This window comes from Bubalus bubalis, chromosome X, assembly GCF_019923935.1.
Source record: "Bubalus bubalis isolate 160015118507 breed Murrah chromosome X, NDDB_SH_1, whole genome shotgun sequence".
NCBI lineage: Eukaryota > Metazoa > Chordata > Mammalia > Artiodactyla > Bovidae > Bubalus > Bubalus bubalis.
In genome coordinates this window covers 29757136-29784715 of record NC_059181.1, presented here as the reverse complement: position 1 = coordinate 29784715, position 27580 = coordinate 29757136, and the positions used below count along the sequence as shown (strand labels likewise).

Sequence of the window (27580 nt, the reverse complement as noted above, 5' to 3'; positions counted from 1 at the left end):
AAGAAACCAGAGTTCTTGATGAGTACTGAGTGGCCATACCAGCACTGGACTGGTAGATGAGCAGTCATTATACTATACTTTGGGACTTTATTTACCTGAAAGTGATATAACCTTCTTTTCAAATTTAAGCTACTCTTAGTTTGCGTTTTCAGTCTCTTGAAGCTTTAACCAACTCTAAGAAAATGCCTTTTTATTGTGTAATATTTCTGAGTGCTTTGTTCAGTTGCTCAGTCATGTCTGACTCTTTGCAGCCCCATGGACTGTAACCTGCCAGGCTCCTCTGTCCATGGGAATTCTCTAGGCAAGAATACTAGAGTGGGTTGCCACTTCTTACTCCAGGGGATCTTTCCCGATCCAAGGATAGAACCTGTGTCTCCTACCTGCATTGGTGGGCAGATTTTTTTCTTTTTTTTTTTTTTTTAACCACTGAGCCACCTGAGAAGCTATGTGCCATGAACCATGTTAAAAAGAATACTGCAGTGGGTTGTCATGCCCTCCTCCAGGGGATCCTCCCAACCCAGGGATTGAACCCATGTCTTTCACATCTCCTACACTGGCAGGCAGGTTCTTTACCACTAGCACCACCTGGGAAGCCCAAAAGGTTCACATAAGTTACCACATTCAATTAACTCAGCAACTGTACTAGGGTTCTCCAGAGAAACAGAACCAAAAGGAAATAGATATAGATGAAAAGATATCCATTATAGCAATGGTTCATGTGATTATGGAAGCTGACTCAGGAGAGCCCATGATACAGTTCCAGGTCAAGTTCAATAGCATGTGAAGTTAAGAGAGCCAAGGCTGTAAGTTCTAGTCCAGGTCTGAGTTTGAAGGCAGGAAAGACTGATGTCCCAGTCTTTGGGACTGAGCTGGTGTCTGACCACCAGCCAGAGAGAACAAACTCTCCCTTCCTCAGCCTTCTTGTTCTATTCAGGCCTTCGATGGACTAGATAAAGAAGGCAATCTGCTTTAATCAGTCTACTGATTCAAATGTAAATCTCATCCAGAATCACCCTGACAGAGACACGCAGAATAATGTTTACTTCTGGACCCTGTGGCCCAGTCAAGCTGACACAAAATCTACCATCACAACAGTCATGAGGTAAGTACTGAGACACAGGGGGCTTCCCTGGTGGCTCAGACTATAAAGCATCTGCCTGCAGTGCAGGAGACCCGGGTTCGATCCCTGGGTTGGGAAGATCTCCCGGAGAAGGGAATGGTCACCCGCTCCAGTATTCTTGCCTGGAGAATTCCACATCCCTGACTGATTGACTGGAGATCCACTGATGGGTCCAATTCAAAATCAAGTGCTCCAGATGACAATCTTTGGAAGGGAGCAACAGAGGACGAGACGGTTGGATGGCATCATCGACTCAATGGACATGAGTCTGAACAAAGTCCGGGAGATGGTGAAGGATAGGGAAGCCTGGTGTGCTGCAGTCCACAGGGTCAAAAAGAGTCAGACATGACTGAGTGACTGAACAACACTGAGACACACAGAGGTTAGCAACTGCATGAGGAAGTCACATGGGAAGTTTAACAGCAGAACACATAATCTTCATTATACTTTATGCTACTGCCTGTCCACCCACATATGAACCTTACTTATCTTTGAGTTCCTCATAATACCTAAGAATACTCTGCACACAGCTCTTGACTTGTATACTATCATACTGACTTGGATTAGTCAGATCAAATAAAGAACTCAGAGGCTTCTGATCTAAGGACACTTTTATTTGTAGTCATTCTAGATGGGTCCTGAATAAGCTTTCAATTCTCAGTTTTATATAGCAAAGTGAATTTTCAGTACAGCCTGAGATGTTTGTTTGTAGAAACTATTAAAAACATATCTTGACGGTAAGTTTTGCATTTCAGTAGTTGATCTTCATGATGCAAACAAATATATAATAAAGCTTATACAAAAAACCATCCCAAAGGAACTCAGTAATTCCGATATGGAGTATTTTCTCAAGTTTTTTTTTTTCCCCCTTTCTCAATGAATGTAAATTTAGGGCAAAGACCAAAAGTACATCTGTTAATGGAATTAAAATTGCTAAATGTCAACTACTTTTCCAAAAGAGGTAGTTGAAATCCTTACCATTTCTAATAATTCATTTCCTAGTTATCATAGGCAGGAAAAAATGATGACATAATTCCTAATAATCAGAGGTGAATGTGTATCTCATTAGTAAGGTGGTACAAAAGTAAATTTGAAATACAGGTTTTCCCTGCATTAAATACAAAACCATTCCTTTTCTATTTTGAAAAACAGTTATTGAGTACTTACACATACCAGGTACCACTCTAGGATCTGGCATATATGACCACAGGTACATCTTTGTTGGAAGAGACGGACAAAAAGCAGATAAATGGAAAGTACATTTCAGAATGTCAGGTAGTGATAAGCACTGCAGAGAAACATGAAGTGGAGGAAAAGAGACTGAAGAGTGGGTGAAGATGTGGGATTTGGGCAGAGAATTGAATGAAGTAAGGGGACAGTCAGTCCTATACATATAGGAGGTATGTTTTAGATAGCTAAGATCAGGTCCTGGGGCAGGCTGGCAAGCCTTAAATGAGGGGAGTGCCCGGTAATATAGTAAGTGAGATAGCCAGGATTCAGAGCTCTAGAATGACAACCATGTGTGGAATACAATGCACATGTATATGCATCAAATTAGAGAAAAATTAGAGTATTTGATGATAAACTTCCAGTGATAATATTAATCCAAGATGGCGAACAGAATAATTGTTATGCAAGTGCCAACATTTCTGCTGAACTTTCAAAATACGGCTTTAGGATTTGTGGTAGGCAGCTTCTGAATATGGCTCCCAAAGGCCCCGTGCCTCCTGGTATTCACACATCTGTGTAATCTTCTCCCCTTGAGTGGAGACTGAAGCCAGTGACATGATTCTAACAAGGAGAATATGGCAAAAAGCATGGAATGATATTTTGGCAACTAGGTTCCAAGATAGACTTGTGTCTTCCAAGCATGCCTTCTCTTGCTGGCACTCTCTCTTGCCCTTTTACTCACATGCTCTGATGAAACCAGCTGCCATACTGTGAAATGCCCTTACACAGAGGCCCATGTGGCAAGGAACCAAGGGGGACCTCTAGCCAACAGCTCATGAGAAACCAAGACCTAAGTTAAAGAGTCCATCAGGAATTGAATCCTGCTACCAACATAGCAAACACCCTCTTTCAACAACACAAGAGAAGACTGTACACATGGACATCACCAGACGGTCAACACTGATATCAGGTTGATTATATTCTTTGCAGCCAAAGATGGAGAAGCTCTATACAGTCAGCAAAAACAAGACCAGGAGCTGACTGTGGCTCAGATCATGAACTCCTTATTGCCAAATTCAGACTGAAATTGAAGAAAGGGAAAACCACTAGACCATTCAGGTATGACCTAAATCAAATCTCTTATGATTATACAGTGGAAGTGAGAAATAGATTTAAGGGCCTAGATCTGAAAGATAGAGTGCCTGATGAACTATGGAATGAGGTTCGTTACATTGTACAGGAGACAGGGATCAAGACTATCCCCATGGAAAAGAAATGCAAAAAAGCAAAATAGCTGTCTGAGGAGGCCTTACAAATAGCTGTGAAAAGAAGAGAAGTGAAAAGCAAAGGAGAAAAGGAAAGATAAAAGCATCTGAATGCAGAGTTCCAAAGAACAGCAAGAAGAGATAAGAAAGCCTTCCTCAGTGATCAATGCAAATAAATAGAGGAAAACAACAGAATGGGAAAGACTAGAGATCTCTTCAAGAAAATTAGAGATACCAAGGGAACATTTCATGCAAAGATGGGCTCGATAAAGGAAAGAAATGGTATGGACCTAACAGAAGGAGAAGATATTAAGAAGAGGTGGCAAGAATACACAGAAGAACTATACAAAAAAGATCTTCATGACCCAGATAATCACGATGGTGTAATCACTCATCTAGAGCCAGACATCCTGGAATGTGGAGTCAAGTGGGCCTTAGAAAGCATCACTACGAACAAAGCTAGTGGAGGTGATGGAATTCCAGCTGAGCTATTTCAAATCCTGAAAGATGATGCTGTGTAAGTGCTGCACTCAATATGCCAGCAAATGTGGAAAACTCAGCAGTGGCCACAGGACTGGAAAAGCTCAGTTTTCATTCCAATTCCAAAGAAAGGCAATGCCAAAGAATGCTCAAACTACCACACAATTGCACTCATCTCATACGCTAGTAAAGTAATGCTCAAAATTCTCCAAGCCAGGCTTCAGCAACACGTGAACTGTGAACTTCCTGATGTTCAAGCTGGTTTTAGAAAAGGCAGAGGAACCAGAGATCAAATTGCCAACATTCATTGGATCATCAAAAAAGCAAGAGAGTTCCAGAAAAACATTTATTTCTGCTTTATTGACTATGGCAAAGGCTTTTTATTGCTTGCTGTTCTAGTTTATTGTGGATCACAATAAACTGTGGATAATTCTGAAAGAGATGGGAATACCAGACCACCTGACATGCCTCTTGAGAAATCTGTATGCAGGTCAGGAAGCAACAGTTAGAACTGGACATGGAACAACAGACTGGTTCCAAATTGGAAAAGGAGTATGTCAAGGCTGTATATTGTCACCCTGCTTATTTAACTTATATGCAGAGTACATCATGAGAAACGCTGGACTGGAAGAAACACAAGCTGGAATCAAGATTGCCGGGAGAAATATCAATAACCTCAGATAAGCAGATGATACCACCCTGATGGCAGAAAGTGAAGAGGAACTCAAAAGCCTCTTGATGAAAGTGAAAGAGGAGAGTGAAAAAGTTGGCTTAAAGCTCAACATTCAGAAAACTAAGATCATGGCATCCGGTCCCATCACTTCATGGGAAATAGATGGGGAAACGGTGGAAACAGTGTCAGACTATTTTTTTGGGCTCCAAAATCACTGCAGATGGTGACTGCAGCCATGAGATTAAAAGACGTTTACTCCTTGGAAGGAAAGTTATGACCAACCTAGATAGCATATTCAAAAGCAGAGACATTACTTTGCCAACAAAGGTCCGTCTAGTCAAGGCTATGGTTTTTCCTGTGGTCATGTATGGATGTGAGAGTTGGACTGTGAAGAAGGCCGAGCGCCAAAGAATTGATGCTTTTGAACTGTGGTGTTGGAGAAGACTCTTGAGAGTCCCTTGGACTGCAAGGAGATCCAGCCAGTCCATTCTGAAGGAGATCAGCCCTAGGATTTCTTTGGAAGGAATGATGCTAAAGCTGAAACTCCAGTACTCTTAACTCATGTTAAGAGTTGACTCACTGGAAAAGACTCTGATGCTGGGACGGATTGGGGGCAGGAGGAGAAGGGGATGACAGAGGATGAGATGGCTGGATGGCATCACTGACTCAATGGACATGAGTCTGAGTGAACTCTGGGAGTTGGTGCTAGACAGGGAGGCCTGGCATGCTGCGATTCATGGGGTCGCAAAGAGTCGGACATGACTGAGCGACTGAACTGAACTGAACTGAACCAACCTCGTGAGTGAATCAGGAAGCCGCTCCTTCTCAATCAGCGCCTTGAGTTGACTTTAACTTTTGGAGAAACCCAGAGCCAGAGGACCCAGGTAAAACATGCCTGGATTCCTTCCCCATAAAAGCTATAATATGATAAATGTTGTGTAAGCCACCAATTTTTTACATACTTTATTATGCAGTAAAATATAATATAGGGCTGCAATTTTGTTTCTATGTTGAGCACTCAGAGGTAAGTTTTCCCTGCAAGTTTAGCATTCGTGTGCATGTTATAGAGACAGAAGAGTGTATTAAAGATCCTTTGGGATTTCTCTGGCAGTCCAGTGGTTAACACTCCACACTGCCAATGCAGCGGGTGCAAGTTCGATATCTGGTCAGGGAGCTAAGATCCAACATGTCACATGGTGCAGCCAAAAGATAAAAAAGAAAAAGACCCTTTGGTGAGGACATTATTTGCTACTTAGAGTACAAGCTATTTAGTTTTCCCAATAGGGAGATATTTGAAAATAATGTTAAGTTATTTTGTCCTTTGTTCCCACCTGCTTACACGTTTCTGTTAAATCTTATCATGCCCAATGCCCTGGGACTCACAAATTATAAGAGAGGGCTTAAGAAAATTCTTCCAAATACATATACATTTATTATAAATTACGTATACAGTTGTGCTAATATGTAATATATAATATAATGCAGTCACAAATTCAGATGTTACAAGAGAATGAGGTGAAAATAAATACTACCTTGAAGAACACTGGCTTAGCTGACACCTATTAGATCCTTCAGTTCTCAGCTCAACAGTTACTCCTCTGGAAGTCCTCCTTTTCCCCTGAGAACTTACCGCAACTTGTAAACTACTAGAGTTATTATCTCTGTCTTCCCTCCAAAATTAAAAGTTCCATGGTTGCAGGGAGCACCTGCACTATTTCTCTCAAGTATAATTCCCAGAAAAGGACAAAGTGCCTGGCACAGAACTAGAATTCCATTCAGTTTGTGGAACGAATGGACAAAAATGTCTCATGACTTTGTTTTTTCATTTCCCAGATCTGAGTCCCAGGCAGTCAAACTGGGAGACTAGAACTTCCCATGAGTATTCTGCTGAGCCATTCAGCACATTTGGGCTCTTCTTTGATCTCTTCTATCATTCCAGTTGACAGTTCAGACTATGAACTTAATCAGGTTACCTCCACTGGAATCCTGGGTGTTGATACTCTGTCTGAACTGGACTGTGAACCCCAATGTAAATGGGTTAGAGTGGAGGTCATTCCCACTTCCTAAGCCAACTGCTCTTAGCTCCAGTCTTATGTCCACCTTTTCACCCATTCCTGATTCTACTTAGAAGTTTTCAGCTATGGAGAAAGTCACAGTGTTAAACTACTTCCCAGGGATCCCAGGAGAATTAAATGACAAAACACACATGAAAACACCTTGGAAACCATAAAACATTACTCAAATATTTGTTCTTTTGTTTGTAACACAAAGAGATTTTCTTCCTTAAGAAGAAAATACAATTAAATGATTAGGAAATACACTGTTGGAAGTTTTGCAATTCACGGCCATTAAAAACTGATAAAGAAATATGGCCAACAGGTAAGCTTACTTACACAAGCTCTCCAGTGTGTGTGTTAGTCGCTCAGCCATGTCAGACTCTTTGCGAAGCCATACACTGTAGCTTGCCAGGATCCTCTGTCCGTGCAATTCTCCAGGCAAGAGTACTTCAGTTGGTTGCCATTCCCTTCTCCAGGGGATCTTCCCCACCCAGGGATCGAACTTGGATCTCCTGCGTTGCAAGCAGATTCTTTATTACCATCTGAGATACCAGGGAGTGATTTTTTTTTTTTTCCTTCTGAGCCAGATTAAAGTAAACCAAGCTTTACTGATTCAGCTGTTGCTGCTGCTGCTGCTGCTAGGTCACTTCAGATCAGTCAGATCAGATCAGTCGCTCAGTCGTGTCCGACTCCTTGCGACCCCATGAATCGCAGCACGCCAGGCCTCCCTGTCTAGCACCAACTCCCGGAGTTCACTGAGACTCATGTCCATCGAGTCAGTGATGCCATCCAGCCATCTCATCCTCTGTCATCCCTTTCTCCTCTTGCTCCCAATCCCTCCCAGCATCAGAGTCTTTTCCAATGAGTCAACTCTTCGCATGAGGTGGCCAAAGTACTGGAGTTTCAGCTTTAGCATCATTCCTTCCAAAGAAATCCCAGGGCTGATCTTCAGAATGGACTGGTTGGATCTCCTTGCAGTTCAAGGGACTCTCAAGAGTCTTCTCCAACACCACAGTTCAAAAGCATCAATTCTTCGGCGCTCAGCTTTCTTCACAGTCCAACTCTCACATCCATACATGACCACAGGAAAAACCATAGCCTTGACTAGACGGACCTTTGTTGGCAAAGTAATGTCTCTGCTTTTCAATATGCTATCTAGGTTGGTCATAACTTTCCTTCCAAGGAGTAAGCATCTTTTAATTTCATGGCTGCAGTCACCATCTGCAGTGATTTTTCTGTGTGACCCCATAGACGGCAGCCCACCAGGCTCCCCAGTCCCTGGGATTCTCCAGGCAAGAACACTGGAGTGGGTTGCCATTTCCTTCTCCAATGCATGAAAGTGAAAAGTGAAAGTGAAGTTGCTCAGTCCTGTCCGACTCTTAGAGACTCCATGGACTGCAGCCTACCAGGCTCCTCCACCCATGGAATTTTCCAGGCACAGCTGTTGCTACTAGACATCATCTGTGTGACATGGATTTTCAGCTGCTAAACCAAGCACATTTAGCTCCAACTTTTTTAATATTATGTATTTATTTTGCACTTCCCAGGTGGCTCAGCGGTAAAGAATCTGCCCACAATGCAGGAGATGTGGGTTTCATCCCTGGGTCAGGAAGATCCCCTAGAGAAGGAAATGGCAACCCACTCTACGGTTCTTGCCTGGGAAATCTCCTGGACAGAGGAGCCTGGTGGGCTACAGTCTGTGGGGTTGCAAAGAATTAGACACAACTTAGGGACTAAACAGCAGCAGCAGCATTTCTTTATTTATGGTTGCACTGGGTCCTTGTTGCTGCATGTGGGCTTTCTCTAGTTGCAATGCCTGGGCTCTTCATTGTGGTGGCTTCTCTTGCTATGGTGCATGACCTTAGTTGTCCCTCGGCATGTGGGATCTTCCTGGACTGGGGATCGAACCCCTGTCCCCTGCATTGGAAGGTGAATTCCTAACCACTGGACCACCAGGGAAGTCTTCAGCCCCAACTTCTTCATGAAAGACAATAAGGTCAAGCCTAGATCTTCTGTTTCAAAATTGATGAGAAATTAAATCTAGAAACAAGTTCTGTACACCATGATCTAGGATGGAAGATTGCAATGCATAGTCTGAAGCAGATTTTAAGAGTTTAGTGTGAATAGGTTTCACTCAGAGATCTTGTTACAGCTCAGATTGCTGGGCTCTACCTCCAGAGATTCTGACTCACGGGGCCTGTGAAATCTCATTTATAACACACTATCACATGATGTCAATGCTGGTCATCTGTGACCCACCCACTGAGTAGGAGGGAGCTACTGAACTGCTTTCCTGCTGAGTGCAACATATTCAAAATGGGCATCTTTATAACCCAATTTGAAGATATTCTTTCAAAAGGCATGTGTCCAAAAAGATATGTGAAATGCTTCTAGTTTATGGTAATTTTCTATGTTGAAGTAGCAGCACATGGTCTACCTAAGGGAAAAATGAAATAATCAACAAGAGGTGATCTTTGGCTTTCTATAGAAATTAGATATAATCTGGAGATAAAAATCATATCCTGCTTCTTTGTCAGTCAAAATCTTGAATGTGAGTGAAATAGTTTGTAGGATTAAATGAAGAATGTTACATCACTTTAAATTCTCTGGGTTGGAGTTGAGAGTTAGGTAACAGGTAATTCAATTCCCTTAGTTTCTAGACAGTGATGGGGAACTGTGCCCACTGAAGATGAATGACACAAGGTCCCATAGATAATGAAAGGCAGGGCCAAGACGTAACCCAAGTCTTCTGGCTGTGAGCACAGTAAGCTTTTCCATCCAATATTTTCCTTTCCTGGTAAAAAGGGGCTTCTCAGGTTGCTCTAGTGGTAAAGAATCCACCTGCCAATGCAGGAGATGCAGGAGACACAGGTTCAATCCCTGAGTCAGGAAGATATGTGGAAAAGTAAATGACAACCCACTCCAGTATTCTTGTCTGGAGAATGAATCCCCATGGACAGAGGAGCCTGGCAAGTTACAGGCCATGGGGTCACAAAGTCAGACACGACTGAGCACACACACACACTGCTAGAAAAGAGCAGTTTATGTAGCTGGTTGGAACTTTTTCTTGGCTTCATCAATGGCAAAGATTGCAGTGATTTGTGTAAAGCTTTTCTGCCACTTTAGAAAACATTCTGGCAGTTCATCAAATAATCAAACACAGAGTTACCACGTGACCCGGTAATTCAACTCTTACATTTATATACCCAATGGAAATGAAAACATATGTCCTCCACACAAAACTTGTACATGAATGAACATAGCAACATTACTCATTAAGGCCAAAAGTGGAAACCCAAATGTCTATCAATAGGTGAATGGATAAACAAAATAGTCTATTCCTACAATGAAATATTGTTCATAATATTGTTTATATAAAAGGGAATGAAATACTGATACATGCTACAACATGGATGAGCTTTGAAAATATTACCCTCAATGAAAGCAGTAAGTTACAAAGTTACCACATCCTATATGATTTCATTCACATGAAAGACCAGCAGTAGGGAAAGCTAGAGAGACAGAAACAGTAGATTAGTGGTTTCTCAGGGCTAGGTTGGTGAGGGACAAGGGAATAGGGGAATGGCAGCTAAACAATATGGGGTTTTTGGAGAAGGTACAAGATGGTGACATAGGAAGATCCAAAATTCATCTCCTCTCATCGACACAACAAACCTGTAACTACATATATACAATAGCTCCCTTAGAAAAATACCTGAAATTTGGAGAACAAATTCTCCACAACAAAGGGTAAAAGGACAGCACTGAGATGCATAGGAGAGGGAGAAATATGGGCTCCCAGGGACTAACCCACATCCCAGCTGCAATGATCCACCTTCACGAGGGATCACAAGGAATGGATCTTTTACCTGAGGAGCAAGGGATTCCAACTCCAAGTCAATCACTCCAACCCCTAGATCCTGCACAGAGACAAGCCCCCTAAACACCAGGCTTTAAAAACCAACAGGCAATCTGGGGGAGAATGGATACATGTATGTATATATATGGTTGAGTCCCTTCGCTGTTTACTTAAAACTATCACAATATTGTTAATTGGCTATACCCCAATACAAAATAAAAAGTTTGAAAAAAACCAACAGGCAAAATGGGCAGGAAAACTACAGAATGGCATCAAATAGAAGACCAATGCTTAAAAGGCCCTCATGCACACTTGGCCTGAACATCAGTGCAAAAACACCAGATTGAAAAGCTCATGGACCACAGGTAAGCGGGACCCACTTACTAATACTGAATCATTTGCCGAAAAGGCAAAACCAGTTGAGATGATCACTGGGGACTGAGTCATTGGTAGGAGCCATTTATGCAAGCTCAGCATACCTTGCTAATACTGGGACTGGTGGGTACTATTTTGGAATTCTCTATCTAACATGTTCATGATAGTAAGTACATTCTTCTGAAAGCCCTGCCCATTCCTGCACCCTAGTTGGGTTTCAGGGCTGGTCAAGCTATAACCTTGCTCACCAGTGCCCCATGGCAGTCACCACCAGGCCCTGCAGCCAGTTCAGTGACAGCCCTGCCCCTTAGCATCCTGCAGCTGCAGCCCTGCCACAACAGGTCAATGCAGCCTACATAGGGGACACTGCTTGAATACCTGCTCTGGTGCTCATGTAGGACAGTATTCTGAGCCACACAGGACATCTCCTAAATAAAGTCAGCCCTTCAAGACTGAGAGACATAGCTGATATAACTAATATACAGAAACGAACACAGAGACTTAGGCAAAATGAGGAGACAGTGGAATGTAAGTTCCAATCAAAAGAACAAGACAAAAACCTGAGAAAAGAATTAATCAAAACAAAGATAAACAATATAGCTGATAAAGAGTTCAAAGTAATGGTCATAAAGATGCTCACCAAACTTGGGAGGAGAATGGATGAACAGTGAGAATTTCAATCAAGAGACAGAAAATATAAGAAAGTACTAAACAGAAAAAAAGAAAGAAGTGAAGTCGCTCAGTGATGTCTGACTCTTTGCAACTCCATGGGTTACAACTAAACTGAAAAATACACTGGAGGGATTCAACAGCAGAATGGATGAGGTAGGAGAACAAATCAGCCAGCTGGAAGACCAAACAATGAATCTCATTCAGCCAGGGCAGCCAAAAACACAAACAAAAGAGAATTTTAATAAGTAAGGATATCTTAAGGAGCCTTTGGGACATCAAGCAGATTAACATTCACATTTATAGGGGTCCCAGAAGGAGAAGAGAGAGAGAGAAAAAAGGTCAAAAAATATTTGAAGACACAGTGATTGAAAACTGGGAAAGGAAACAGAAATTCAGGTCAAGGAAGTCCTTGAAGGGAGTTTTAAACAATATGAACACAAAGTCACATACATTATAATTAAAATGGTAAATGTTAAGAATAAAGAGAAAATCCTAAAAGCAGCAATAGAAAAACAACTTGGAATATACAAGAGAAACTCTGTAAGGCCATCAGCAGATTTTCAAGCATAAACTTTATAGACGAGAAGGGAAAGGCATGACATATTAAAAGTGCTAAACAAACAAAATCTGTATGCAGGTCAAGAAGCAACAGTTAGAACTGGACATGGAACAACAGACTGGTTCCAAATTGGAAAAGGAGTATGTCAAGGCTGTATATTGTCACCCTGCTTATTTAACTTATATGCAGAGTATGTAATGCAAAATGCGGGGCTGGATGAAGCACAAGCTGGAATTAAGATCACCAGGAGAAATACTAATAAACTGATATGCAGATGACACCACCCTTATGGCAGAAAGCAAAGAAGAACTAAAGAGCCTCTTGATTAAAGTGAAAGAGGACAGTGAACAAGTTGGCTTAAAACTCAACATTCAGAAAACTAAGATCATGGCATCCGGTCCCACCACTTCATGGCAAATAGATGGGGAAACAGTGTCAGAATTTATTTTTTTGGGCTCCAAAATCACTGAAAATGGTGATTGCAGCCATGAAATTAAAAGATGCTTGCTCCTTGAAAGAAAAGCTATGACCAACCTAGACAGCATATTAAAAAGCAGAGATATTACTTTGCCAACAAAGGTCCGTCTAGTCAAAGCTATGGTTTTTCCAATAGTCATGTATGGATGTGAGAGTTGGACTATAAATAAACCTGAGCATCAAAGAATTGATGCTTTTGAACTGTGGTGTTGGAGAAGACTCTTGAGAGTCTCTTGGACTGCAAGGAGATCCAACCAGTCCATCCTAAAGGAAATCAATCCTGAGTATTCATTGGAAGTATGGTTGCTGAAGCTGAAACTCCAATCCTTTGGCCACCTGATGCAAAGAACTGACTCATTGGAAAAGACCCTGATGCTGGGAAAGATTGAAGGTGGGAGGAGAAGGGAACAACAGAGATGGCTGGATGGCATCACCAATGCAATGGACATGAGTTTGAGTAAACTCCAGGAGTTGGTGATGGACAGGGAAGCCTGGCTTGCTGCAGTCCATGGGGTTGCAAAGAGTCAGACATGACTGAATGACCAAACTGAACTGAAACAAACAAAAAACAAAAACCTTCTAACCTAGAATTCTTTACTAAGCAAGGTTATCATTCAGAATTGAAGGAGACATAAAACGTTTCCCAGAAAAGTAAAAGCTAAAGGAGTTCATCATCACTAAACCAGACCTACAATATCAAATGAAATTCTATAAACTGAAAAGAAATGGTGCAATGGTGCCAATTAATAAGAAAACATATGAAACAAAAGTCTCACTGGAAAAGGTAAATAGATAATAAAGGTAGTGGACAAATCACTTTGTGCACTAAAGCAAGCATGAAGGTTAAAAGAGAAAGTAGTAAAAATAACTAAAACTACAGTAATTAGTTAAGGGATACATAAAATAGATGCAAAATTTGTCATCAAAGTGTAAAACATGGAGGAGGGGGTAAAAAGACAAAGATTTGGAATGTGTTCAAATTTAAGTTGCTACCAACCTAAACAGGATGTCCTATGTTAATCTCACCGTAATCACAAGGAGAAAATTTAAATATACAAACAAAAGTAAGAAAGGAATTTAAATATAACAGTGAACACATGTATACCTGTGGCGGATTCATTTTGATATTTGGCAAAACTAATACAATTATGTAAAGTTTAAAAATAAAATTAAATTAAAAAAATAAAATAAAATAAATATAACCGTGAAGAAAACAACCAAAACATCAGTGAAAAGGGAGAGAGAAATGAACAGAGAGGAACAATAACACCCAGAAAACAATGAACAAAATGGCAATAAGTCTATACCCATCAACAATTATTTTAAATGTAAATAGACTAAATATTCCAATCAAAAAACACAGAGTGGCATAATGGAATAAATAAAAGACTCTTCGAATCTTACTGCACTGTTGGTGGGAATGTAAATTGGTACAGCCACTATGGAGAACAGTATGCAGGTTCATTAAAAAATTAAAAATAGAGCTACCATATGACCCTGCAATCCCACTCCTGGGCATATATCCAGAGGAAAAACTAGACCCCCAAAGATACATGGACCTCAATGTTCATTACAGCACTGTTTACAATAGTCAAGACATGGAAGCAATCTAAATGTCCATCAACAGAGGAATGGATAAGAATATGTGGTACATACATACAATGGAATATTACCCAGCCACTAAAAAGAATGAAATCAGGCCATTTGCAGCAACATAGATGGGCCTAGAGAGTGTCATACTGAGTGAAGTAAGGCAGACAGAGAAAGAGAAGTATCATATGACATCCCTTACATGTGGAATCTAAAAAGAAGTGATACAAATAAGCTTACTTACAAAACACAAAGAGACTCACAGAAAACAAACTATAATAGAAAAATACTATTGCCACTTTTATTCAACATAGTACTGACAGTCCTAGCCATGGCAATAAGGTAAGGAAAAAAAGGTATTCAAACTGTAAAAGAATAAGTAAAACTGTCACTATTTGTAGATGACATGATACGATATACAGAAAACCCTTAAAATGGATGAAAGACTTCAACATAAGACCTGAAACCATATAAAACTCCAATAAGAAAACAGGGGGACATTTTTTGATGTTAGTCCTAGAAATGATTTCTTGGCTTTAACACCAAAGGCACAGGCAATAAAAGAAAAAACAGACAAACTAAACAGCTTCCACACAGCAATGGTAACAATCATCAAAATGAAAAGGCAACATGGAGAATGGGAGAAAATATTTGCAAACCATATATCTGAAAAACAGTTTACGTCCAAAATATGTAAGAAAGTCCTACAATTCAATAATAAATAACCAAATAACCCATGTAAATAATGTGCAAAAATTAACTACTGTTTTTCATCTACATTCAATTCCCAGTCACACCGGTGAACTCCATGATGGTTTCAATGTTACGTGAGGACAGTAGTATACAACTGGGAATAGAGTGCACAGATAAGCAGTTTAATGGGTTTCTTGTCACACTCTCAGTTCTTTCTTTAATCTGGCTTTTTTCTATTCACCTTCCTTAGCTCTCCCAATTCACATTAATTCTCCATTGCCCTCTCACTTTCTAAACCTTTGCTTCTATTGGATTATACTGTCATCCTACCTGAGCAATAAGCAGTACATATGTTTGCAAATAACTGATGACTTCATTGAGTATCTCCTATAATAATCAAAAAAATTGATTCACATCAAACAGAAACATCAAAATTTGATGGCTTCAAGTTGATAAAAATGAATAAATTATATACTGTGGTAATCTCAAAATTCTGTTTTGAAAAAACTCCTGTATATATGCTGCATATTATTTTTTGTATCTTTTCTAAGAGATATTTATACTACATTCTGTTGGCAATATACTTTAGGAAATTGCATAGCTTGTTACTATCTGAAATAAAATATTTGAAAGAAATCTTCAGTCTTAAGAACCCAACATAATAAGCCACACAAATGATTCTAACATTTTATAATTCTTACCTACAGGAAAACACTTATGCCATGATAGCCAGAAAGCTATGGGCTCTACATTATATCTGGTTTGACATAATAAAGAACAAACATTAGGTAGAGAGCGGGGGCAATAAGCCTGTTTTTATTTTTAGCAGCTTTAAATACTTTACTAGAAATGTCAGAAGCTTGGTGACAGACACTAGGAAAAAATAGCCCAGTTTGGTATTTACATAACATAAACATTAACAGGTCAAGTAAACAGGGATCAGTAACATACACACACACACATTTATTACATATATAACGTATTATGTATGTATGTAATATATTGTTGTTCAGTTGCTAAATCATGTCCGACTATTTGTGACCCCATGGGTTGTAGCCTTCCAGGCTTCTCTGTCCATTGGGATTCTCCAGGCAGGAATACTGGAGTAGGTTGCCATTTCCTTCTCCAGGGATTGAACCCAGGTCTTCCACATTACAGGTGGATTCTTTACCATCTGAGCCACCAGGGAAGCCCAACCCTGTCCTTCACTATCTCCCAGAGTTTGCTCAGATTCATGTCCATGTAAGTATAACATGTTATATATGTATAATTATTCATGGTATTACACTTAACATTTTTCATAGAAGTAAAGCTGTTGTGTTCATTTTTGCTTTGATATGATTGATGAAACAAAAGTATTTAGATACTAAGAGTCAACTGTCAAGTAAGATTTTACTTTTCCATTATTTTTATTATCCTTAGCAGTATGGATAGCATTAAAGATAGTGATTTAACAAATATCTTAACTTAAAGCTAATGAACATGATGACAGACACTAGGAAATGGTATAGTAATGTGAATGGTATAGTAATGTGAATAAGAAATATGCCTTTCAGTGCAATTTGTTTACTTAAATACTTTGTCATTTCCTTTTTTCATGTAAGTGTACAAGTGCTGTTTTCTAGCTAGTGTTATAGATTTTATTAATGCACTACTGTCCCCAAGTAATTTTTGAAATGGTTCTTGTGATTAGCTAAAATGATCAGCTAAAATTACACAAGGCAATGGGCACTTTTTTAGCCCTCAAATCTTATCATTAATCATCAGATTCTTTACACATAACATTATATAAAAGAGAATAATACAGCCACACTCATACTGAATTATATGTTAATGTACAATCATGAACAGTTGTGTATGACATGACATTTTATGTGTCTGACTGTACGTAATTATCTGAAAACAGAGGGCAAAATCAATAGAAATTATCAGATGTCAATCAATTATCTTTAAAATTGAAGAGAACCAAAGATACGCTATTTAGAAACATCTTTAATTTTCATTTTCCAGATGTAGACTGAATAGCAATGTTTCCCCAAATCTGATGTTCATTAAAACCACTTGGGACATTTTATAGATGGGGATGTCCAAGTTGCCTGTCTTAATAATTAAATCAGAATGCCTGAAGGTAGGTGCATTTTTTTTTTCTCAAAGGCTTCCTGGTGATTCAAACGTACAGCAAAGTTTGAAAAAAGCTGATAAAAATATATAAAATTTTAGCACATGAATTTTATTAGTGTCAATTTTCTTAGATAATAATAAAGGCTACTGATTTTTTTTTCCATTTCAAATAGACTTTGTAAAGGTGATAGTTTGGGGGAAGTTCCACATGGAAATCCTTCAAGTGTCTCCAAGAAATCTTTGTACTGTGAGCCAGTAAAGAGGACTTGACATATAAATGCATGTTTGAAAATTTATATCAGCTGTTGCTTTTCAGATTATTTAGGTAAACTGTCAGATTTCCACTATTGACAGAAGACTTCAAATCAGAGAAAAGACTATTATGCAATAGTCAATATTTACAGCAGGGATGAGGATCATAAGCCTTGAGAAACATTCTCATGTAAGAGGGAGGATGGTATGGAGGAGAAAAAAATGTATTCTGAGTCCAAATTATTGGAGTAGTGCTCTTTGCCCCCTACCACTTACTAGATATGTTGCTGGGCAACTTATAATCTTGAACTTACAATCTTGAAGTTTTTTTCTCATCTATAAAATGAGAGACTAATATCACTTTTGCTCTCTGGGATCAGCACTGGGAGGATCATGTAAGATTATACGTGGGCTGGAACTATAAAACAAAACATACAGACTAGTTATTTTCATCACTGAACTAGTCTGATGATTCATGCAGCTAACAGATTTAGGGTACACATTACCTGGTCAATACTATTATTCTACTCCTCACATTAGTTTTAAAAACACCCTTCTCTTGATTATGAGTCTCAGCTGGGTAAGGATACAGTATTAAACATCAATATTCTGGCCTAAGAGATGAAAAATGACAGAAAATAAAGGGAAAGTTAATTACATTGTTTTGTGCTGCTAAGCAATGTCTAAATTGTAAACCAATCTCTGAGGTGAAATGCAGGCCTGAGAAATATCTCTTGGAGGAAAATACGTGACTGTAAAATCCAAGCTTCAATCATGAGAGCTATAAATATTAATTATATCAAACACTCCTTGAACACTCCAAATCTCTGCAAATGGCACTATTTCGTTCCTTTTTATGACTGAGTAATATTCATATATATACTACTACATATAAAATACGCTTCCCTGGTAGCTCAGACCATAAAGAATCTGCCTGCAATGCAGGAGACCCCGGTTTGATCCCTGGGTTGGGAAGATCCCCTGCAGTAGGAAATGGCAACCCACTCCAGTGTTCTTGCCTGGAAAATTCCATGGACAGAGGAGCCTGGCAGGCTACAGTCCATGGGGTTGCAAAGAGCTGGACACAACTGAGTGAGTGACACACACACACATATAAAATAGGTAACTAATGAAAACCTACTGTATACCACAGTTCAGTAATTCTTGGCTGATGCTTATATACACATGTCACAGGCACTACAGTGTTGGCCGATAGCCCCGCACGTGTGGGTAGAGTTTATTGAGCAGTGGTCTCTCTATGCTCACCAGGCAGAGATGCTATGCGTCATTTTTCCTTTGTTTTCAGTGCGTCTGCCTGGTACCCCAACAGTGGTTTTCAACCATGGCTGCCTACTTTAATCATCTGGGTAGCTTTAAAAATAGTAATTCATAGGGGACCATCTTCAGATACACTGATTTAATTGGTTTTGAGGTCAGCCTGGGTATTGGGATTTTTTTAAACTCCCAAGATGATTCTAATGTGCAGTCAAGGTTAAGAATCACAGCAATAGGAAGTCCTTCTGGTTCAACATCTCCAGGGAGTACAACTCCTGTCTTCTAGGGGTCCTGGCTGCATGGAGTATGGAGGGGATCAAGGTGTCTGTAGAGCTTCACATATCTTTGGTTTTCAGTTTTACCTGTATCTATGCCTCAATTAGTACCCCTAAGTCTATAGTTTCTGAACCTTTATGGATGGTATTTTTGTATAGCTTTCATTTTTTTTAACTCTAAACTTAAAAATATTTTGGAATAGACAAAGCAAAGATTCAGGAGTATGAAATGGAAAGCTTTGCTGTCCTTCAACCACTCAGATTCCTTCTCTAGAGTCAACAAGTAAGATCAATGTCTTCTAGAGATATTTAAACGTACAAATGTTTATACTTATTAAACACAAGTGGTGGCATACTACACACATATAGTATAGTATGGGGGGGCTTTACCTTTCATACTTTACAATATATCTTAGAATCCATCCCACATTCTTACAAAGTTGATTCATTTTTCTAATGGTTGCATCATATTCCACTGGGTGGCTGTACCATGATTTCCTTAGCTGATCCTTTATTAATATACACATTTGGAAACACTGCTTACAATACAGCTACTACAAATGACATGGTAATAATAAAGATGAATAAGATATTTCATATATGTAAGACAAATTTTCATTTTCATTAATCTCATTTACTCTCTAATATACCTTATGAAAGGAATGATGACATTCTTTTTTAAAAAAATCGCTATGGCTACAACATGGTGAATAGATGGTGGAAAGTCAGAGATAAGCAGAGAAATGAGTTAGGAGGTTAGTCCAAATGAGAGAATGATGATGACCTCTCCCAGCTTGATAACAGAGGGGTTAAGTTGGACATTTTGTTTGAGATGGGTTAATTTCCCAAGGCCACTGGATATACAAAACTAGAGCTAAAAGGCGAAACCTGTGTTGGAATGGTATATTTTGAAGTCATTGCAAAGTATTGGGTTGGCCAAAAGGTTCATTCAGGTTTTCTATACGATGTTATGGAAAAATTCAAACAAACTTTTTGGGCAACCCAACAGATGGAAACTGAACCTGGGCAGTGGATGAGCTCATAACATGAGGTGAGACAGGAAGAGGCCCTAAGACTAGGCTCAGAGAAAGGACATTATTTGTAATATGCATAATAGAGAATACATTATCTAAGGAGTATAGATATATTTTTAAAAGTAGGAATAAAATCATGAACTACTGTCATGAACTCCAATGGAAGAGTTCAAAAAGAAGGAAATAGTCAACTTTTTTTTTTTTTTTACATTTCCCAAAAACTGCTTAAGAGAAAGACCTCTACTGTACTTACTTTCAAGGTTTTCATGGTGCACTTAAATTTTTCTTTCATATCACTTTATTTTGGTTTGTACCTCTAATTTAAACATATTATTTAAGTAATTCTGTTTCCCCACAGAATACAAGTTCCATGAAGGCAATAACAGTAAGTGTTTTATTCACCAGTACCTAGCTGATGATGAATATCTGTCTGATAAGCATTTCTCACCAGTACCTGGCAGAGCTTGGCAAAAAGTAGGTATTAAAATATTTATGGAAGAAATGTTAGATCTATATGAGGGTAGAAACAATGTCAGTGGATGTAATCATGGAAGTCATTGGAGGGATTCTGGTAGAGAGGTTAGGATGACAGCCAGAGAGGTAGAATAGATGAAGAAGAAAATGAGAGATGAAGACACAGGAAGCAGGTACAGACAACTCTAATGAGAAGTTTGGCTGAGAACAAAGACAGAGATGGGGCAGGAGCTAGAAAGTGAAGTAGAACTAACAATAGAGTAAAGCAATCATTTTCAAAAAAAACAACAACAACAAAAAAAGAAAGTAAAGTAGAGCTGAAAGAGGCAGAATGGTATTTTCACACCAAAATTTGATATCAATTCATAGAGCAACTTGATCTGTCCTAGAAATGATGTTTTCCACTTCCAAAGTAAGAAGAACCTGATGGCTTATGTTAAGTTTCAGAAATCCTGCCACTCTGAGTTTCCCTTCATGTCAGTTATAACAATTACTTAAAACGTGAACTTGCATCCTTTCCCAGTAGAGACATTGCAATCAGATGTAGTCAGACATTAGAGGCTCCGGAATAGTGCTAGTGTAGTTCTCTCTGGCCCCTGGAGGCGGGCATGGCAACCTACTCCAGTATTCTTGCCTAGAAAATCCCATGGACATAGGAGCCTGGAATGCTACAGTCCACAGGGTTGCAGAGTCGGACACAACTGAAGCAACTTAGCACACACACAAATTCTGGATGTTCAACCTGAATTTAGAAGAGGCAGAGGAACCAGAGATCAAATTGCCAACATTCGTTGGATCATAGAAAAAACGAGGGAATTCTAGAAAAACATCCACTCCTGTTTCATTGGCTATGAGAAAGCTTTTGACTGTGAGGATCACAACCGAAATGGAAAATTCTTGAAGAGTTGGGAATGCCAGACCTGTCTCCCGAGAAATCTCTATGCGGGTCAAGAAGCAACAGTTAGAACCGGACATGGAATAATGGACTGGTTCCAAATTGGGAAAGGAGTACTTCAAGGCTATATGTTGTCACCTTGCTTATTTAACTTATATGCAGAGTACATCACACAAAATGCCAGTTTGGATGAAGCACAAGCTGGAACCAAGACTGCTGGGAGAAATATCAATAACCTCAGATATGCAGATGACACCACCCTAATGGCAGAAAGCAAAGATGAACTAAAGAGCCTCTTCATGAAGGTGAAAGAGGAAAGTGAAAAAGCTGGCTTAAAATTCAGCATTCAAAAAACTAAGATCATGGCATCTGGTCCCATCACTTCATGGCAAATACATGGGGAAACAATGGAAACAGTGACAGACTTTATTTTCTTGGGCTCCAAAATCACTATAGACAGTGACTACAGCCATGAAATTAAAAGATGCTTGCTCCTTGGAAGAAAAGCTATGACAGACAGTGTATTAAAAAGCAGAGACGTTACTTTGCCAACAAATGTCTGTATAGTCAAAGCTATGGTTTTTCCAGTAGTCATGTATGGATGTAAGAGTTGGACCATAAAGAAGGCTGAGCACCAAAGAATTGATGCCTTCTAACTGTGGTGTTGGAGAAGACTCTTGAGAGTCTCTTGGACTGCAAGGAGATCAAACCAGTCCATCCTAAGATCAATCCTGAATATTCACTGGAGGAACTGATGCTGAAGTTCCAATACTTTGGCCACCCGATGCGAAGAGCCAACTCATTAGAAAAGACCCTGATGCTGGGAAAGATTGAAGGCAGGAGGAGAAGGGGATGACAGAGGATGAGATGGTTGGATGGCACCACCAACTGGATGGACATGACTTTGAGCAAGCTCCAGAGTTGGTGAAGGACAGGGAAGCCTGGCATGTTGCAGTCCATGGGGTCACAAGGAGTCAGACACGACTGAGCCACAGAACAACAGTTGTCTCTGGAGGAGTATATTAAATATCCTCAGGCTATACCATTTACTTTCATTTTTCTATAATTTAACTATCCAACAGCTCTAAATGCTTTTTCTTTTCACTTGTAGTAGATAGGCTCTAAGTTAATGCACTTGAGATTGTTTTATATTCACTAATAGTATTATACTAAAAGACTCGAACTTTCAATAAATTTGAAGGTAACTGATTACATTTATGTGAATCATTTTCATGAGTCTCAGACTGAAATCATCACTATACAGTAAGGAAGAAAGGAGACTGTCTCAGAGTTATTTTCTCTTTCTATTGTAATGTCTAATTTTGAAGCTAAAATCTATTTTGTGATTTCCTTGGTTGTTACACATTCAGTTTGAAACACTCATAAGGGTGCAAGGAATTATCTCTGGGACTATAAGAATACCTGAACATAGCTAATACCTCATCAGGTATTAAGTTTGTGTCTGTGATAGTTATAAATTAAGCAGGTAGGACCCAGATGCAGTAGTATCTGACCTATTTGGAATGGATCAAATTCTTCTTGGAGGATCATGAGAATTACATATTCCAGTAACATGAATCATCTTTAGCTCTCTTTTGAGTTAATTCACCTTTACCCACTTTTTTCAAAGGATATGTTCTCAAATATTTTCCTCTCCAATTAATCATAACTAGCACAATGGCACCCCACTCCAGTACTCTTGCCTGGAAAACCCCATGGGCAGAGGAGCCTGGTAGGCTGCAGTCCATGGGGTTGCTAAGAGTCAGACATGACTAAGTGACTTCACTTTCACTTTTCACTTTCATGCATTGGAGATGGAAATGGCAACCCACTCCAGTGTTTTTGCCTGGAGAATCCCAGGGACGGGGGAGCCTGGTGGGCTGCCGTCTATGGGGTCACACAGAGTCGGACACAACTGAAGCGACTCAGCAGCAGCAGCAGCAGCAAACTTTAAGGTGAATACCATAATAGCTAAATGCTCAGGCAGGTTTCAACTTCACTTATTTTCAAATGCTAATGTGTCCTGTCAGCCATGACTGTTCCCCTTCAGATACCATTACTATTAGACTTCCTGCTTTCAGGGGATGGAGATACATATTAAAGCTATAGATATGATTGTTAACAACATTTGCAAACATATTCAAACTTCATTTCCAGATCTGTCAACAATGAATCTGAATTTTATCATTTTATTTTTTTCTTCTACTTTCTCTGATGTTATACAGTTCAGACAGAGATTATGGAACTCGCTACACATATGTCCTCGAATGAATTATTCTAATGAATCTCATTCTCTAAAAATTAAGATATAATATCAACCTCAAGGAATTTCTAAATGAAATAATGTGTACAAAATAATTAGAACTTGGCTCCTAAAAAGTATCAGGAATTTCATAAACACTTAACTCAAGATGGATTATTTCCTGGGAAATAAACATATGTTCAACAGTTTTACTGATCCTAAAGTAATATATACTCAATGTAGAAAACTTGATAAATACAAAAGCATAAATTTGTATCACCTGTAGAACCACCAGACAAAATCATTATTAAGATATAGGTGTGTTGAAGTGAAGTCAAGTGAAGTGAAAGTCACTCAGTTGTGTCCAACTCTTTGTGACCTCATGGACTATACAGTCCATGGAATTCTCCAGGCCAGAATACTGGAGTGGGTAGCCTTTCCCTTCTCCAGGGGATCTTCCCAACCCAGGGAGCAAACCTAGGTCTCCCGCATTGCAGGTGGATCCTTTACCAGCTGAGCCACAAAAAAAAAAAAAAAAAAAAAAGGTTAAGCCCTGAGCTCCAGAATCTAGTACTTAAGTGTTAAAAATATATACACATATCTATTTATAAAATAGATAACAGATACACACACACACAGTAGAATAAGGTGATAAAATCAGCCCATTACAATATCTACATATTATCTAGGCCTTTCCTCATGGCTCGGATGGTCAAGAATCTGCTTGCAATGCAGGAGATGCAGGTTCAATTCCTGGGTTGGGAAGATCCCCTGGAGAAGGGAATGGTAACCCACTCCAGTATGCTCGCATGGAGAATCCCATGGGCATAACATCTATACATACATTTCTGTAACTATAAATATATCTACATCTTTACCTACATCTTTAGAGATAATATGATTTAAACTGCCAGGAAAGCCTTTTTTTTTTTTTTTTTGAGATTGAAGGTTTTCTCCTACCAGTGCATGCATGCTAAGTCGCTTCTGTCATGTCCAACTCTTTGTGACCCCATGGACTGTAGCCTACCAGGTTCCTCTGTCCATGGGATTCTCCAGGTAAGAATACTGGAGTGGGTTGCCATGCCCTCCTCCAGGGGATCTTCCTGATCCAGAGATCAAACCCGCCTCTCTTACCTCTCCTGCATTGGCAGGTGAGTTCTTTACCACAAGCACCACCTGGGAAGCTCCTCTTCTACCAGGAGTACTGATTTCTTCAAGCTAACACCGGCAGGTACAACTCATAGCATCATTCAAGGCGACTAATGGGCCAACATTTGAGTAATAGGCATATTCTCCTCTCCAGTGTTCCTTGACAATTTAGAGAAATGCAAGTGCTACCTGACAATAGTGTTTTTGCCTACGAGTATTTTGTGAAGGCTGTAATACTGGAGGTAGGCAGGATAATATGAGTGTAACTTTGTGGGGACCTTAAGTCTGCAGTGATGTAAAGGAACCATAAACAGAAGTAGATGTCAGCATGGCAGACAGTACTGTATTTTCCACATCCAGTGGGCTTGCTTTGACCAGTAGTAACTGAATAGGCTTCTGCCATTTGTAGGATCCTTGAGTCTCAATAATCTGTCCAAGGACCCCAGAATCATGACATCAGTCATTTGGGTTTCTAGAGATATCTGCCACTCATTTTGCTGTTTGGTATCAGGCAGGTTAAGTCATCTCTCTGGGCTGCAATTTCTTTAAATCAAGATTTTTACTTGCAAGTAATGGAAATATAGGAGAGGGAAATGGCAACCCACTCCAGTATTCTTGCCTGGAGAATCCCATGGACAGAAGAGCCTGGTGGGCTGCCATCTATGGGGTCACACAGAGTCGGGCATGACTGAAGCGACTTAGCAGCAGCAGCAGCAGCAATGGCAATATAAAAATGCATTTTTAAAAAATGAAATGTATGCCTCTAGGATAATATGAGGATAACTAACATCTGTTGAGAACTTTCTGTTTGCTGAAGCCTATTTCAAATATATTTGCTTATTTAATATGTCCCCAGTTTAAGCAACACTGTCAAATTCACGTTATGAAGCCACCATTACCCTGATACCAAAACCAGACAAAGATACCAGAAAAAAGAAAATTACAGGCCAACATTACTAATGAAGATAGACATAAAAATCCTCCACAAAATATCAGCAAGCAGAATCAAACAAGACATTAAAAGCATCATACACCTATGATCAAGAGGGATTTATCCCAGGGAGTTAAGGATTTTTCAGTATCAATCAGTGTGATATACCACATCAACAAACTGAAGAATAAAAACCACATGACCATCTCAATATATGTAGAAAAAGCTTTTGACAAAATTCAACACTCATTTATGATAAAAAAATTATCCAGAAAGTGGGTATAGAAGGAACATACCTCAACATACTAAAGGCCATGTACAACAAAGCTGCAGCTGCAGCTTTTCCATGGTGAAAAGCTAATATGTCTACAGTTTTACATATCAGGTATTGTCATTTCCATTTTACAGATAAGGAAATTGAGGCACAAAGGAGCACTCAAGGATATGCAGTTATTAAGTGTGAAGCTGGGACTCACATTGATAGCAGATGCTCAACAAATAGCATGAAGAGCCAAAAAGTGACAAATGTAAGTAGATCAATTAGCTGGAAGTAATAAAACATTTATGAAGCCAAAAGCAGATTTTATTTCCACGTGATTCACTTAGTTTCTCTCTCATGGTAATAGTGGCACCCTTATCCTCACTTATCTCTGGCTTCTGGTCACCTGACAAGCCAATGCATGAAGAGTTCTATGTCATTTCTGGGATAAACACCTTAGGCAGGTGTTAAATAGGCTATGGGGATCCATAGCCTATTTCATACATGAGATGGTCAGCACACAAATTATCCAATCGCTATGTAATTTTCTTTCAAAATGTATTCTAACAGTGACAAAAATATGTACTCAGTTAAAAATAGCTAGGAGGATGTGCCACTACCCATAAAATGATCTCTATATTTCATTCAACATATCCTCACGTATTCATGCTTTGTCTTCTTTTAAAAGGAAACTGAAGTGATTGAGACATCTTTTTAAAGTTCCAAGTCTCTCCAAAAGTCCACTTTATAGATAACCCATCTAGAATACAAAATAACAGAAACTTATCATAAAGTCAAGCTTAAAAGTGTACATAATAAAAGTATGAAAGAGTAACAACAAAAAGCAACCACAGTAAAGACATTTCATTTCAAACAAACCACATTAACCTATCCAAAGGGGAGAGAAAAACTTATCTATATTATAATAATTAACAAGAGTAAAGTATTCCCTGAGGCTCAGTACTGCTACAATTGACTAAATGACTCCTGTATCTTAGGTACTTTTCATTTTTCCAATTTTTCTTCATGTCTTTTATGTGCCAGGCCCAGTTCTAGGTGCTAGGAATACAAGAGTAACCAAAGAAGGTAAAATTTCTTATCCTCATAGAACATTTTACTGGGATATAGAAAATAAACAAGCTAAAAAGGTTAGATACTTTTATGTTAGGTAGCAATAATCCTCAAAACACTCATAAGAAGTGAGAGTTATCTTTTAATTTTTATTTTACATTGGAGTATAGTTAGTTTCAAGTGTCTAACAGAGTGATTCAGTTAAACACACACACACACACACATATATATATATATATTCTTTTTCAAATTATTTTCCCATTCAGGTTATTACAGAGTATTGGCCAGAGTTCCCTGTGCCATACAGTAGGTCCTTGTTGATAATGTTTTTTAAACATAGCAGTGTTTACATGTCCAATTCAAACTTTTAATCTATCCCTTCTTCCTACCCTTCCCACTGGTAACCATAAGCTCCTTCTCTAAGTCTATGAGTCTGTTTCTGTTTCAGAAATAAGTTCATTTGTATCCTTTTTATTTTTAGATTCCACATATAAGTGATATCATATGATATGTCTCTGTCTGGCTTACAAAGTGAGTCATTACCTAACATTTCAGAAGAGGAACACATGAACAAGCTTAGCTATAATTTCTGTCATCTCTTCCCTTCTCCAA

The 27580-nt window shown here is 39.1% G+C and overlaps 2 long non-coding RNA genes across 4 annotated transcripts in view; both read right to left on the bottom strand.

The window, feature by feature from the left end:
• Positions 1 to 27580, bottom strand: part of LOC112582299 — a 114220-nt gene that overhangs the window by 12656 nt on the left and 73984 nt on the right. Inside the window, exon 4 of one of the 3 annotated variants that reach the window (XR_006548555.1) lies at positions 7217 to 7277. The exons of 1 other annotated variant lie outside the window; for it this stretch is intronic. This is a non-coding gene — a long non-coding RNA (uncharacterized LOC112582299). Of the gene's footprint in view, positions 1 to 7216; positions 7278 to 26207; positions 26658 to 27580 lie in introns of those variants that run through there. One more of the 3 variants, XR_006548553.2, reaches the window with a different exon arrangement.
• On the bottom strand, positions 5646 to 7161 carry LOC123331781. The gene is made up of 2 exons (XR_006548556.2): positions 7102 to 7161; positions 5646 to 5882 (listed from the first exon to the last, which is right to left on the bottom strand). It is a non-coding gene; the product is annotated as an uncharacterized LOC123331781 (long non-coding RNA).